We start from the raw sequence: 13,231 nt of genomic DNA, 5'->3' as shown, positions 1-13,231 counted from the left end.
AGCTCCCTACTGCCATGTGTCAAATTGGTAAACATACTTTGTAGACCCAACAGGCAATCTTCCCATTACATGTCATCATAATAGATGAAATTTATCTATATTCGGTTTTAAGAGAATAGTTTACTTTTACATATTAAATGCTAATGTCAAGATGCAAACACTAATACCTTGTAACTCAAGAGATTTCATTGTATTCTAGAAAAAAAAGCTTCTTGATATTTAAATTACTGACGTCACCAGAAGAGCGTATGGCACAATATATTTCGAAAAAAAAAATCGGATCCGAGTATAAAAACACGTGCTGCTGCATTTGGGCAGACAGTTAGGTTAAAGCTGTTTTTGACACTGTCCTGGAAACTTTCAGAATCGGAGGAGTTCCCTCGTCATCATCCCCGTATCTTACTTCAGACTTAAAAAGCCAAGGACTATGTTCAAACTTTTGTATATCCTTATCATTAAAATGGTTGACCGAAGTAGTTTTATTTTTCTGGTAAAAGTAAATCTTATGTTTGCTGGCTATTCTCCGTTAATTTCCTATTCTTTTATACAAAAGCAATTAAGGGAAGAAGACATCGAAGTAGATTTAATATTAGTTTTGATATAGCTGACAAACACCAGTAGCAACAGCAGTAACTAGATCACATCAGAATAAAGGCCTTGGACATGTCCTTAAACTCGCTCCTGTGTATGATCTTTCTGCCAGTTTATACCCGCAAATCTTTAAAGTAGTCTTACCTTCCTTCAGCCTCTTTTGCAATCTCTATCTACCCAATTCGGTTAATCTCAAGACCGTCCCACACGAGGGGCAAATACATGGCTGGCATTTTTATTTGCCTGAGCTTCTCTCGTTTTGGAAGATACCAGATCAAACATTCAAAGGCAGACAATGAGCACATACAAGGCGAGCTTATGACTAGCGCCAGACACCAGGCAGAGGGCAGTCAAGAGTAGCGTCAAAATAGTCAGACGCCCATCCAGTACCTCAACAACTTGCACGGTTACTTCGATGGTTGGCACGTTGTTCTATCTTCTATGACGTAATCTACACTATATGGTCCCCCATACAACAAAGGAAAAACTCTGCCCGTCGCGCATTTTTCCCCATAGTGTGAGAGGGCCTTCCAAGTCTTTCTATTTCTGGTATGTTCTGCCAGTTTCCATTTCTTGCATGTTAAACACTGTCCTCGCTATTAAGCATGCACGACGGGCGAACAGAGATACCATACCACAATAGGTAGAGAATATGAGGGTTCAATTAGATGGTGGAAAACCAAGACTTCCGTAAACTCCCGACTGTATGGTCTTCGCGCCAATCTATACCCAGAAACTTCTCAATTTCGTCCAAACTAGTCTTCTCTCCCTTGTGGCTCCTTTTTAATCTCTACAGACCTAATTCAGTTTTTTTAAGGCCCTTCCACACAAAGGGCAAACAAGGCGTGCATTTCGAGTTTCCCGTGATCCTTAACTTTTATAACAGTTACCAGATCAATTATAATAGACAGTTAGCACATCCTAGGCGATCTTATGACTTGTGCCAGACGCCGGGCAGAGGGATTGCAGTCAAAATCAGACCCATATCCAGTGCGTCAACTGGTACGATTACTTCAATGGTTTGCCCGTTGTTCAATAGTTTTTATGACTTAATCTACACTTATATTCACCCGTACGACGATAGTAGGGCTCTGCCGGCCGTGCATTTGCTCCTAGTGTGGAAAAGGGTTTGAACCCCATCTATTGTAGTTAATTCTTGCATGTTCTGCCCATTTCCATTTCATGATTATAGGTTATAGTATCCTGTACTTAATTTTTTATAGTTTCATTATTTAATCCAATCATTTTTTGCATAGCTGTTAAGAGCTATATCTAAGGTCTAGGCTTTTTTAAGGCTGAGTTTCTGATGCATCAGTAAATACTGAAAACAATGATAATCACTAAGAAGGGTGGCATTTTACTTTACATTACCTATTTTTACCTAAGCTCACTATCCCAAGCTTTACTTTCCATATCACATCTCCCAGGTTAACACAGTCCCAAATACGTATACTTAACGACAGTCTCTAGAGGTTCGACCTATTACTCTAATTGGTTATCTTCCTTTTCACGTAACTTATATTTTTGCTTTTTATTCAAATTAAACCTAAAGTTCCTCCCTATGATAAACTGAACAGAGCTGCCATATGCTAATCTAAATTTAAAGTATCCCATTGTTTTAATGCCAACTTTTTCAAAGATTTCAAAAAACTCCTAGGCATGTGGAAAGAGTAATCTTAACGCCCTGCTCAGTTTGTTACACAGCTTTTTGTTACTACATAGCTCTAGGTTACCCGACAGTATAGATATCGGCATTATCAGTCCTTTTATACACGTTAGAGTTTAAATCACGCTTCTACTTAATGCCTATATAGCTGCAAGTACTGAACCATACTTTTAAACTTATACCAGGCTATGGTAATTCTTTTTTAATGGTAGTTTAAAAAAATATTTATAAATTTAAACTTTTTTTATATTGTAAAAGCTTTTATATACCAAAGCCAGGCTATGATCATGTTCTTTTATAATGGTAGTTTAAAAAAATGCTTAAAGTATATTTTTTTTTATATTAGGTTTTTATTACCAGTAGAAGCTTTCATATACCAATACCATACTTTTACAGATACTCTGTTCAGATAAAAAATTTAAAAATGTTTCCAGTAAAGAAACAAAATATACGTTAAGTTTCTACACAACTAGGAGACTTCAACTTTTGAAAGATCAAATATTTCAAATTTTTCAAAATCATAATAGGTACTTCCCAGTTTTAATGTATCAATTTCCCCTTTAACATGTGTAATAGGTTAGATTAAATTCTTGTTAACAGTATTGTGAACACTAATTTAAATAAGGTAATTTTAATATTTGTATAAAATTTACAGTATAATGGTATAAAATTTACAGTAATCTTCGCAAGAATCAGTCTGATAATGTATCAATTTCCCCCTTTAACATATCTAATAGGTTAAAGTTTCAATTCTTATTAATAGTGTTGTGAACACTAATTTAAATAATGTAATTTTAATATTTTTATAAAATTCACAGTATAATGGTATACAATTTACAGTAATTTTCGCAAAAATCTGTCTAAGCAGCTGGCATACACCTGCATAAATATATCCAGACTCCAAAATCTAAATCTTGCACATTGGGCATGTCGAATACTCTATTCCTCAAGAGCTTTAATTACGGTGGCTGGTCTTTAGTTCATCTTCGTACGCTCCATGGGATTTGGGCCTCACTTTTCCTGCCCAACTAATAAAGTCTCCATCTCGGGAGATTTACACTGCACATCTTTATGAAGTTCCAGTGGACCAGGAACACCGCAGCAGTAATGTTCAGTGGACCAGGAACACCGCAGCAGTAATGTTCAGTGGACCAGGAACACCGCAGCAGTAATGTTCAGGGGACCAGGAACACCGCAGCAGTAATGTTCAGGGGACCAGGAACACCGCAGCAGTAATGTTCAGGGGACCAGGAACACCGCAGCAGTAATGTTCAGGGGACCAGGAACACCGCAGCAGTAATGTTCAGGGGACCAGGAACACCGCAGCAGTAATGTTCAGGGGACCAGGAACACCGCAGCAGTAATGTTCAGGGGACCAGGAACACCGCAGCAGTAATGTTCAGGGGACCAGGAACACCGCAGCAGTAATGTTCAGGGGATCAGGAACAACGCAGCAGTAATGTTCAGGGGATCAGGAACTACGCAGCAGTAATGTTCAGGGGGATCAGGAACTACGCAGCAGTAATGTTCAGGGGGATCAGGAACTACGCAGCAGTAATGTTCAGGGGGATCAGGAACTACGCAGCAGTAATGTTCAGGGGGATCAGGAACTACGCAGCAGTAATGTTCAGGGGGATCAGGAACTACGCAGCAGTAATGTTCAGGGGGATCAGGAACTACGCAGCAGTAATGTTCAGGGGGATCAGGAACTACGCAGCAGTAATGTTCAGGGGGATCAGGAACTACGCAGCAGTAATGTTCAGGGGGATCAGGAACTACGCAGCAGTAATGTTCAGGGGGATCAGGAACTACGCAGCAGTAATGTTCAGGGGGATCAGGAACTACGCAGCAGTAATGCCAGGGGGATCAGGAACTACGCAGCAGTAATGCCAGGGGGATCAGGAACACCGCAGCAGTAATGCCATTGGGATCAGGAACACCGCAGCAGTAATGCCATTGGGATCAGGAACACCGCAGCAGTAATGCCATTGGGATCAGGAACACCGTAGTAATTGCTGTAGAAGATTATTTTCTCCGGTACTTGAAAAATTATTACCTTCCAGTTTTGACAAATAACCATGCTTCAGGGAGTCTGCCAACATAAAATCCAACGTCCAATCCTAGAAATGAGCTTAGTCCACTCTTGCTCCTTTGAAATTTTCTTCATAGTGGGTGTACCCTCTATTAACAGCGCCTTGCTTGTGCTGCTGCAGATCGAATTAATTTTTCATTAGAAAAAATTCAATTTTCAAAAATTCGTAATCTGTATGCTACAAAACAGTTTCCTTATCAGCAGGGATATGAAATTTATTAGAATTCATATAAGAGTAGTCAAAATGCCTGGATGGGAACAGTAGGGAAACTGGATTCTAGTTAGATTTTAGGTAATTGCCTGATAAGAATCAGGATGAATGAATTCATTTAGCTGGTCTTATTTGAAAATACTGTTCTGAGAGCTAAATATGAGAAAAAAAAAACTTATTTGGATATATAACAGGCTTTGGATATATAACATTTCCTCAAAGGAAAAAGAAAAAAGTTACTTTAACGACGAAAAATTGGATTTATTGCGAAACTCTTACCGGCTTGACACCAGCAAAACCAAGAAATATACTGGCCTTATCAGAAAACCAGATCTACATAGAATTCGATTAGCTACTGACAAAAAATACCAAGTAGTGTTAAAAACTTTCCAGTTTTAGGGACAATTTTGCAGTTTAATTAATCAAAAGATATATCCTGAAAGTTAAGTTCAAATCAAGTAAGTTCAAATCAAGTAAGTTCAAATCAAGTTTCCTTTAGAAAACAATACTCCTATAGTCGCTAATTTATAACCAACCATATTGATTGGAATAACCAATTACCTAAGATTCATTGGTTAAGTTTAAACCAGCACCTCAGATCTCATTAGTGAACTTTCTAACAATACAATGCTGAAAGTTCGTCAGTGTGCTAAGTATGCTACGAAGTGGTACACAATTTTTAGAATTTGAGATTAATTTATAACAAATTACCATTATCTCACTTAAACCAATTTTCTTACCCTCTACTAGAACAGTTTTAACCTGCAAACCCTCCATTACTACAGCCTCAAATTATATACTAAACGATAAGGGGTGAAAAAGAAACTAGAGTACAGCTCTGAAAAAAAAAAAAAAAAAAAAAAAACTGTTTCTGGGATTAGACCCTAAACTGTCCTATCAAAACCTGAAAAGTAAGTGATCAAAACCTGAAAAGGAAGGGATTAGTAGGTTTTGTCTTGCACATCCAATTGTACATGACAAACCCGACTTTTGAAAGTCGGGTTTGCCATGCACAATGTAAAGTCCACCTTTGTCCGGGTGGCAGGGCCACCCTGACAAAGGTGGACTCTTGGATGTGCAAGTTTGATTGGAAACAGATCATGAAATTCTAACTGATATTCTATATAACTATACTCTTTTCTATTTCTATTTATCGATCAATACTAAAAACAAAACTATTTGATTGTCTTAACATTTTTTGTCATCCAAATTCTTAGGACTAAATACTAAGTTACCATGATTGGCTATACTCATTCTAAAATTTTAATTATCCAATTAAACATAGCTAATTTAAGCTTTAAGCTTTAAAGTTAAAGTAAAAAGTTTTAGAATTATTTAATGTAAAATATTAAAATTTATAGTAACTAAAAGCTTAAAATTACGCTAAAACCATCAAAAGCTATCAATTTAAGTAAATAAAACTAAATCTTTTAGTTTCATAAAAACTTCACATTACCGAATATAATTAATTCAAAACTATCTTATATAATTAATTCAAAACTATCTTAAACTTTAAAAAGTTATGAGCATGAAAAATTTTCAATTTAAACTACAGAATATGACAAATAAGTTTTAAAAGTGTATATATAAAGTATAAAACTAAATTACTAAACTACTGGATATGATTAAACCTATACTTATTCGTCTACTCTGACTAAAGCCAAGTTATAATACAACAAAAATTTAATTAACAAGGTGACCTAACTAAGGTTAAAATTTAGGTTTATCAATTCATTAAAGCAAATTTAAAAAAAAAATTATTAAGGCGACCAAATAGAGATAAAGAATTGTGTAGTTCAATTCATTAAAGCCAGGTTATAATACAAAAAAACAAAGACCTAATAGAAGTTCAAAGTTATGTAGGTCAATCATTAGATCTAAGTTATAATACAAAATTTTTTTTTTGACAAAACTACCTAATCGAAGTTAAATAAGGTATGGTCTGGAAGATTTGGATAGTTCTAATTCTTCACCTTATAATGTGAGGAGAGTACACAATCATTTGAAAATAAAACAGCAACATTCACTATGCTCAGAGAGAGCTTTTTGAACAATAGCGTTTCAGATAACTCGAACGATGTGTAGCCAGTCAAGTTAGGCTCTTTATGGATATCAAAGACTCCATGCCCAACCTAGCCTGTTATGATTTTTATAGGCAACACATTCTAGGTAACTTTTAAACCAAGTTCAGAAAAAATATTAAAAACTAATGACTAAAATTCAAGCCTATAGTTATTTAATAAAATGACTGAAATTTAACCTACCTTTAATAATTTGTTGCAAGGTTCTTAAAATATGGTATTAAGAACTGAATTAAAACAAATTTAATTTGTAACAGATAGTTGACTTTAGAAACATTAGTTGAAAGGTTTTTTTTTTTTAAGTATTTTATAAGAAATTGAGTTGAAACAATTTTTACTCCATAGAAGCTAACTTAAAACATACTATTTACAGAAATGTAAATTTAATTAAATTAAAAAAAAGCTAAAATTGACAAAGCTACCAACCTAAAGAGTCAACGCAGGAGATTTAAACTTTATTGAAGACACTGGAGCACAGTTCAGGTTCCACATCCCATACACGCAAGCCTCTAATGTTTGGAAAGCTGAAGCTCACTTACCTAAAATAAAGAAGATTATATTAATACTACTGTAAAGAGAGAAACTTGAAATAAACTAATTATTCGAACCTACACAAAGGACTACCAGAGCTAACAAATTACTACGCAGGTATTATTCTACGTATAACCTATTATAAGACAGCATTATGTGTATGCCAACTGTAGGATCATTGTTAAAACTTCAAATACATGATACCTATGCGAGAAGTATGCGCCTAATTGTTAAAGGATTACTGGCCACGCAGGAGTAGATTAAGAGTTTAAAATGCATTAAAAGTGAAATCAAACTACGTAGATTCTCTAATAGTTTCTAAGCACTATTTGGGGGGCAAGAAGAACTGTTCGAAGCTTTACCACCCACCGTACCATTAATCAGTAACAGATTAATCTGGTAATAACAGTTAACAAATCATACACTAATACTAGTTTTAAGTTAAAACTATCGTTTACACTAACAGATATAAAAGTTAAATAATTTTAAAGTTGTTAAAGATTAAATTAAGAGGGGCAACCTTTAACACTTTAACAGTAATGGAGAATTTCTTAATGAAATATACAGTTAAAGTGCAGTAATGTAATACTACCAACTGACAAGCAACGACAACTAGTCGAGGTCATAATAAAAATCGGCCTAATCATTTAAGTAACAAACGCAAAGTTAAATATTAGTCACTCACCGATAAATTAATCTGGTAATAACACCAACATTAATACAAATCATTCACGATGTTACTAGTTTTGAGTTTACACTACCCGAAATACACGTTGAATGCTTTTAAAGTTCAAAAAATAAAAAAATCAAGAGGGACACCCTTTAACATATAGCAGTGATGGAGAATTTCTTAATCAAATAAGCAGTTAAAGTTTCAGTAATGTAATACTACATACTAACAAGGAAAAACTAGTCTAGGTAAAGATAAAAATCTGCTTATTCGTCGAGAAATGTTTAACCAAAAGTCGCCAAGAATATTACACGCCCAATCCCATTGCCAGAATCACAAAGATGTAAAGAAGTCTTACCGTCTCAATGTAGCTCTCAAACAGAGAATATCCACCTACACAAAAAAAAACAACACACAGGAGAACCTCCATGCTCAACTTAATGACGTCACAGCCTACACAATTCACAAGATACAACTACCATATACCCTGCCAGTACCTTCAATCATCACCTGTCTCGTCGCTCGCCAAGTACTCTAGACTACACGAGGCATGGGTGCCTGCCAAGGACTCGGTAGATAGCTCTTCGGGTGACGTCACTTTCCCTCGCTTTTTGCTCGAGGAACTGGAGGAATTTTCAATTTATATATGTCGTCAGATAGACTTTGAAGGTCATCGAAAGACGAGAAAATATTAAGTGAAGAAGAACGGTTATCCATTGAACTATGATGAATAAAACCCACATCTATAAATGAGTTGTAATTACAAATATAATTCTATGTTACTGATTACGAGGTGGCATATTTCTGTAGCCTACAGCTGGAATTAATGACAAAAAATAGAAATGTCTTTTTTATTAGGAGGCCGTATCTTCGTTCCCGTTTTTCTTCGTACCATAGTTCATTTTGAAAACTATAATTTCTGCAAGTCAGTCCATTTTGCACCAAGATCAATTACTTTTATACATGGCAGTTTCCTAAAAGAGCAAAAAAAAAAAAAAAATAGTCTCTAATTCCGGGAAAAATATTGTTATTAAATAAATAGGTGATTTTGTAATTGCGGTATCATATAGGCCTAGTGGTCTACTGTTGATTAGTCTAAAACTGATATAAAGGCAAAGATGAAAGCTTGAAAAATTAAATCATGCGCATACACACACACACACACACACACACACATATATATATATATATATATATATATATATATATATATATATATATATATATATATATATATATATATATATATACTGTATATATTAATGAATTTAGTGAGTCCTTGGCTAGCAACCTATTCCTCCCATAGTCCAGAATGCTTGGCGAACGGCGATATATGTGACTTGTAAAGGTATTGGCCCAATGCTCACTTAGTTCAAACGTTTCTGTGGTTGTGAGTGAAGATTTGTCGACTCATGAGTTATTTGTGATTCTTGTTTGTTGAAAAGGTTAGTCTTCGTGAATTTGAATTATCTGTATTGCTTTTGTGAAGTAGTGGTTGTTCTGGTTGTGCCATATACAGCTTTATAAGTTTAAAGTTTTTTATCCAATACGTGTAGTAGGCTAACTTGGCTGGCTTGTGAGAGATTGCAGAACATTTTTTTCAGGTTTTAAGATATTATTTTAGAATTACACTCAAATTTTTACTTCGCTATGTCTACGAAATTCCAGTTAGTTCTATTGAATTTTATTCCCATTCTTTGAATTCTTGGCAATGTATGTATAGCATCGGTTCGTTTATCCCAGAAGCATAATTTTCATGTTTTATGGTATGTAGAAATCTTTAAACTTTCAAGTTTGCATATTAGCTAAATTTAAGCTTGTACATGCTGTCAATCATTTTTGTTGCTTATAGTAACTGCATCAGACGAGATCCTCTTTTTGTTCTATTTTTTTATATATATACTCTTATTAGCCCCGAGTAACTATCAAACTAATTGCGTACATGTAGATTTTATATATTATTTCATACAAAATTTTGACATCTTGTACTCTTTCAGGTAAGTGTGAACCAATTTCAAAATCACAAGCTTTGCATCGCTGGTATATGAAATATTGCCTCCTTTCCATCGATAATTATTGCTTGAAGTAGTGCATCATTTTTACGTAAGTACGGTCTGTTGAAAAATAGATGTCTGATTTAAGAGTGGTTTAGTAAGAAAAAAAAATCTTCCACTAATGTTATATAGTATATTATTTTCAAGTTAGCACTCTTTTTTTTTTTTTTCCATAATTATTAAAGTATCTAAGGTTAATGGTTCTAAATTTTACAACTAAGAAATTAATGTTAGTTAATTTATTAGCCAAATCTAGGATAGGTATGTTTTGATCGTCTAAGTATCTGTACTCTATAGCTAAGATATTGACTTGTCTATTTCCTATCATTCTAGGATAGATTTAAGTGTAAAGTAAAGTTACCTTTTAGATAAGAAATAATTTTTTTAGTTAATGTATTAGCAAATTTACTAGTTTTAAGATTTCATCAGTCAAGCTAGTTTAAGAAATTGATTTGGTAGTTCATTTCTTCGCAAATTCTATGACAGGTTTAAGTTTTGATATAGTAAAATGGGTTAGATTTATAGTTTTAATGATTAGGATTTGATTAATTGATCAGTTAGCATTTCTTTGTTGTTTTTAAACCAACTTGCACATCCAAAAGTCCACCTTTGTCTAGGGTGGCCCCGCCACCCGGACAAAGGTGGACTTTTCATTGTACATGGCAAACCCGACTTTAAAGTCGGGTTTGTCGTGTACAATCGGATGTGCAAGACAAAACCTACTAATCCATTCCTTTTCAGGCTTTAATAGTTTAAGTTTCAGGTTTCAATAGTTTAAGAGTTCAATGGCATAACTTATTCATTAGGATACTACAAGATAGATAGTTTTTATAGTGATAGATTCAATAATACGAGAACCTTCATACTTTGCTAATATGTGGACGGGACGACGTAGTTTTGTCAACATTTAAAGGGGGGGGGAGCGTAGTTGGAGATATTTTGAAATTGTGGAGGCAGGAGATTTGGTTTTGAATTATTTTGGAAAACACGCGAGAGGTACTGAAGTATTTGTGTGTTGAAATCCTTTGACTGGACGTTGTTTTGCCAATATGCAAGGGGGGAGGGGTTGGTAGTTGAAGAAATTATGGAATTGTAGAAGAGATTTGCTTTCATTATTTTTTAAAACTTGCAAGAGGTACGGAAGTAGGTGTACTGTTGAAAACCTATATCCTACATGCCTTATTAGCGAATGAGAAAGAATTAACATAGAAATTTGATTAGAACTGTTAAAACAATAGCACAGAATTTAGATGGTGAGTCTGTAAACAGAGCCCTCTATAGTAAAGACAGTTAAGGAAGAATTTCCATCTAGTAATAGTCACGGGTGGTTTCTTTAATATTTATCTTTTTCCGAACAAAGGTTTATTTGAACTGTTGTCGAACTATGTTTACGAAAAATACTAAGTATCGAATAAGTTTTCGAATTTTTTTCGAATAACTGTCCCGATATGGTAAAAATGAAGTACGTAAATAGGTACGGGTATTTTGCATCGTACAATTATTACTAGGCGTTGGGAGATAGTGGAAGATACTGTAAAACCGTGGTCCGGGAGTTTGGAGAGATAATTTGTATTGAAACGTTCGTTTAAACATGAGCTACGGAAGTCTGTTTGTTTTTCGTATTATATTATACCTTCTTGAATGGGGCAATGTAGCTTAAGATACATTAATATAATTTTATCCTATTAATGCCTTATTACTAATGGGCGAGTTACTTAAGTAATTAGGTTTTTGTCAAAACTTTAATATTTGCTGCAGCCCCATTTGTCTCCTTGCTCAAACATAAATTTTCTGTAATGGTTCCTAGATTGACTACAAATTTTAATCTTCGGATCATACATTTTATGTCACGGTGCCCAGATTGACTATAAATTTTAATCTTGCTCAGGTTTCCTGACTTTCTTGGCTTTAGACCTAGGCTAGTTAAAAAATTTCATGAATTTGGCGTTTAAATTGTCCATTCATGTGGGGTCAAGTTAGGATATTGGACTCTGTGGCAGTTTCTCACATTTCAGAATACGGCGTAGCTCTGTACTGGGGCTGTGTGAAAATTATTAGTCATAGCAAAACCTATTATCCAACTTCAATATTAATCTTTAGTTTCTGTAAACCAAATATTCTAGCAGATTGTTTCCCATGCGCAGGCTCTTTATGCAGTTGCAGATCACAACCTCCAAGCGGGAGCTAAAGGAGGAAACCTTTATAAGATGCTCGTCAATTGGAGACTTTGATTGTGGAAAAGAAATATTAAGCTGGCCGCACTTCCTCTTCAGCTACTGAGCAGTTACAAATAGGCCTCAGTGCCAGGCTATACATCCCTAAATTCAGTCAATTGATACCTACCACTTAAGGGTAGTTTGACATCTGTAAACTACTTAATATCTGTTTATTTTCTTAATTGGATGTAATTTGTTGTAATAAATTTCGAACATAATGTAAGTGGATATTATCATGAATTTATCTAGACTGTGTTTTTAGTTATGCCTATTAAGCTTCTAATACATCAGTGTAAAATATATTTAATAGGAATTTAAAACTATTAACTAGAAATATAAACAAAGCTGGCAGAGTACGAGCCCTACACTATGCACAACGTTGAAATGTGTTATGGAAATTGGTTGTAAAATTAAATCTAACATAGGGCCATATTGTCATTACTTCCTAAGCTACAACCCTAGTTGGAAAAGATGCTAGAAGCCCAGGGGCTCCAACAGGGAAAATGGCCCAGTGAGGAAAGGGAACTAGTAAAAATAAAGCATTTTAAGAAGAGTAACATTAAAATAAATATCTCCTATATAAACTGTAAAAACTTTAACCAAAAAAAAGAGGAAAAGAAACACGATAGAATAGCGTGCCTGTGTGTACCTTCAAGCATGAGATCTCTAGCTATGATAGTTTATATCAAGGGAAAACTAAAGCAAATTAAGGTAGCTCGAAGTATTGAAGTTTTCAGTTTTAACTTTTAAAAATAATCCTGAAGTTAGGTAAGTTTAAAACTTCAGTATGATTGTATGGAATTCATTTGGAGAGCTAGATAAAATATTAACAGAATTAATTTGCTCTCTTGTTTTTTAAAGTTTGTCTAGGTAATATTAATTCAAGAGTCCAGTTTTAGCAAGTGGCTGTCTTTGTTACCCAATATATTAATATTAATAGGTCGGGAGGTAAACCATTAAAAGTTAAGGTAGCAAGTGTAGATAGGCATGAAACTGTCATGGTTTAAAAATATTTGGGAAATGGCTAACGTTGCCCGTCGCTTAGTGTATCTACTTTTGGGCAAGCTCTTTATACTATAGATGGCCTAAAGCATTGGAAAATTATAAAGATTTTACTGA

At 34.5% G+C, this 13,231-nt stretch overlaps 2 long non-coding RNA genes across 2 annotated transcripts; one reads left to right on the top strand and one right to left on the bottom strand.

Annotated features, from left to right (window-relative positions):
* Positions 1 to 2,587: 2,587 nt before the first annotated feature.
* LOC137655844 (uncharacterized) lies at positions 2,588 to 8,322 on the bottom strand. The gene is made up of 3 exons (XR_011046879.1): positions 8,201 to 8,322; positions 7,068 to 7,180; positions 2,588 to 4,464 (listed from the first exon to the last, which is right to left on the bottom strand). It is a non-coding gene; the product is annotated as an uncharacterized lncRNA (long non-coding RNA).
* A 909-nt stretch (positions 8,323 to 9,231) lies between these two features.
* Positions 9,232 to 12,198, top strand: LOC137655118 (uncharacterized). Its single transcript, XR_011046821.1, has 3 exons — positions 9,232 to 9,287; positions 9,840 to 9,945; positions 12,041 to 12,198. It is a non-coding gene; the product is annotated as an uncharacterized lncRNA (long non-coding RNA).
* The last annotated feature ends 1,033 nt before the right edge of the window (positions 12,199 to 13,231 follow it).

Source organism: Palaemon carinicauda, chromosome 16 (genome assembly GCF_036898095.1).
Source record: "Palaemon carinicauda isolate YSFRI2023 chromosome 16, ASM3689809v2, whole genome shotgun sequence".
Lineage (NCBI taxonomy): Eukaryota > Metazoa > Arthropoda > Malacostraca > Decapoda > Palaemonidae > Palaemon > Palaemon carinicauda.
The sequence above is the reverse complement of the archived record's forward strand: the minus strand, read 5'-3'. Positions and strand labels throughout refer to the sequence as shown.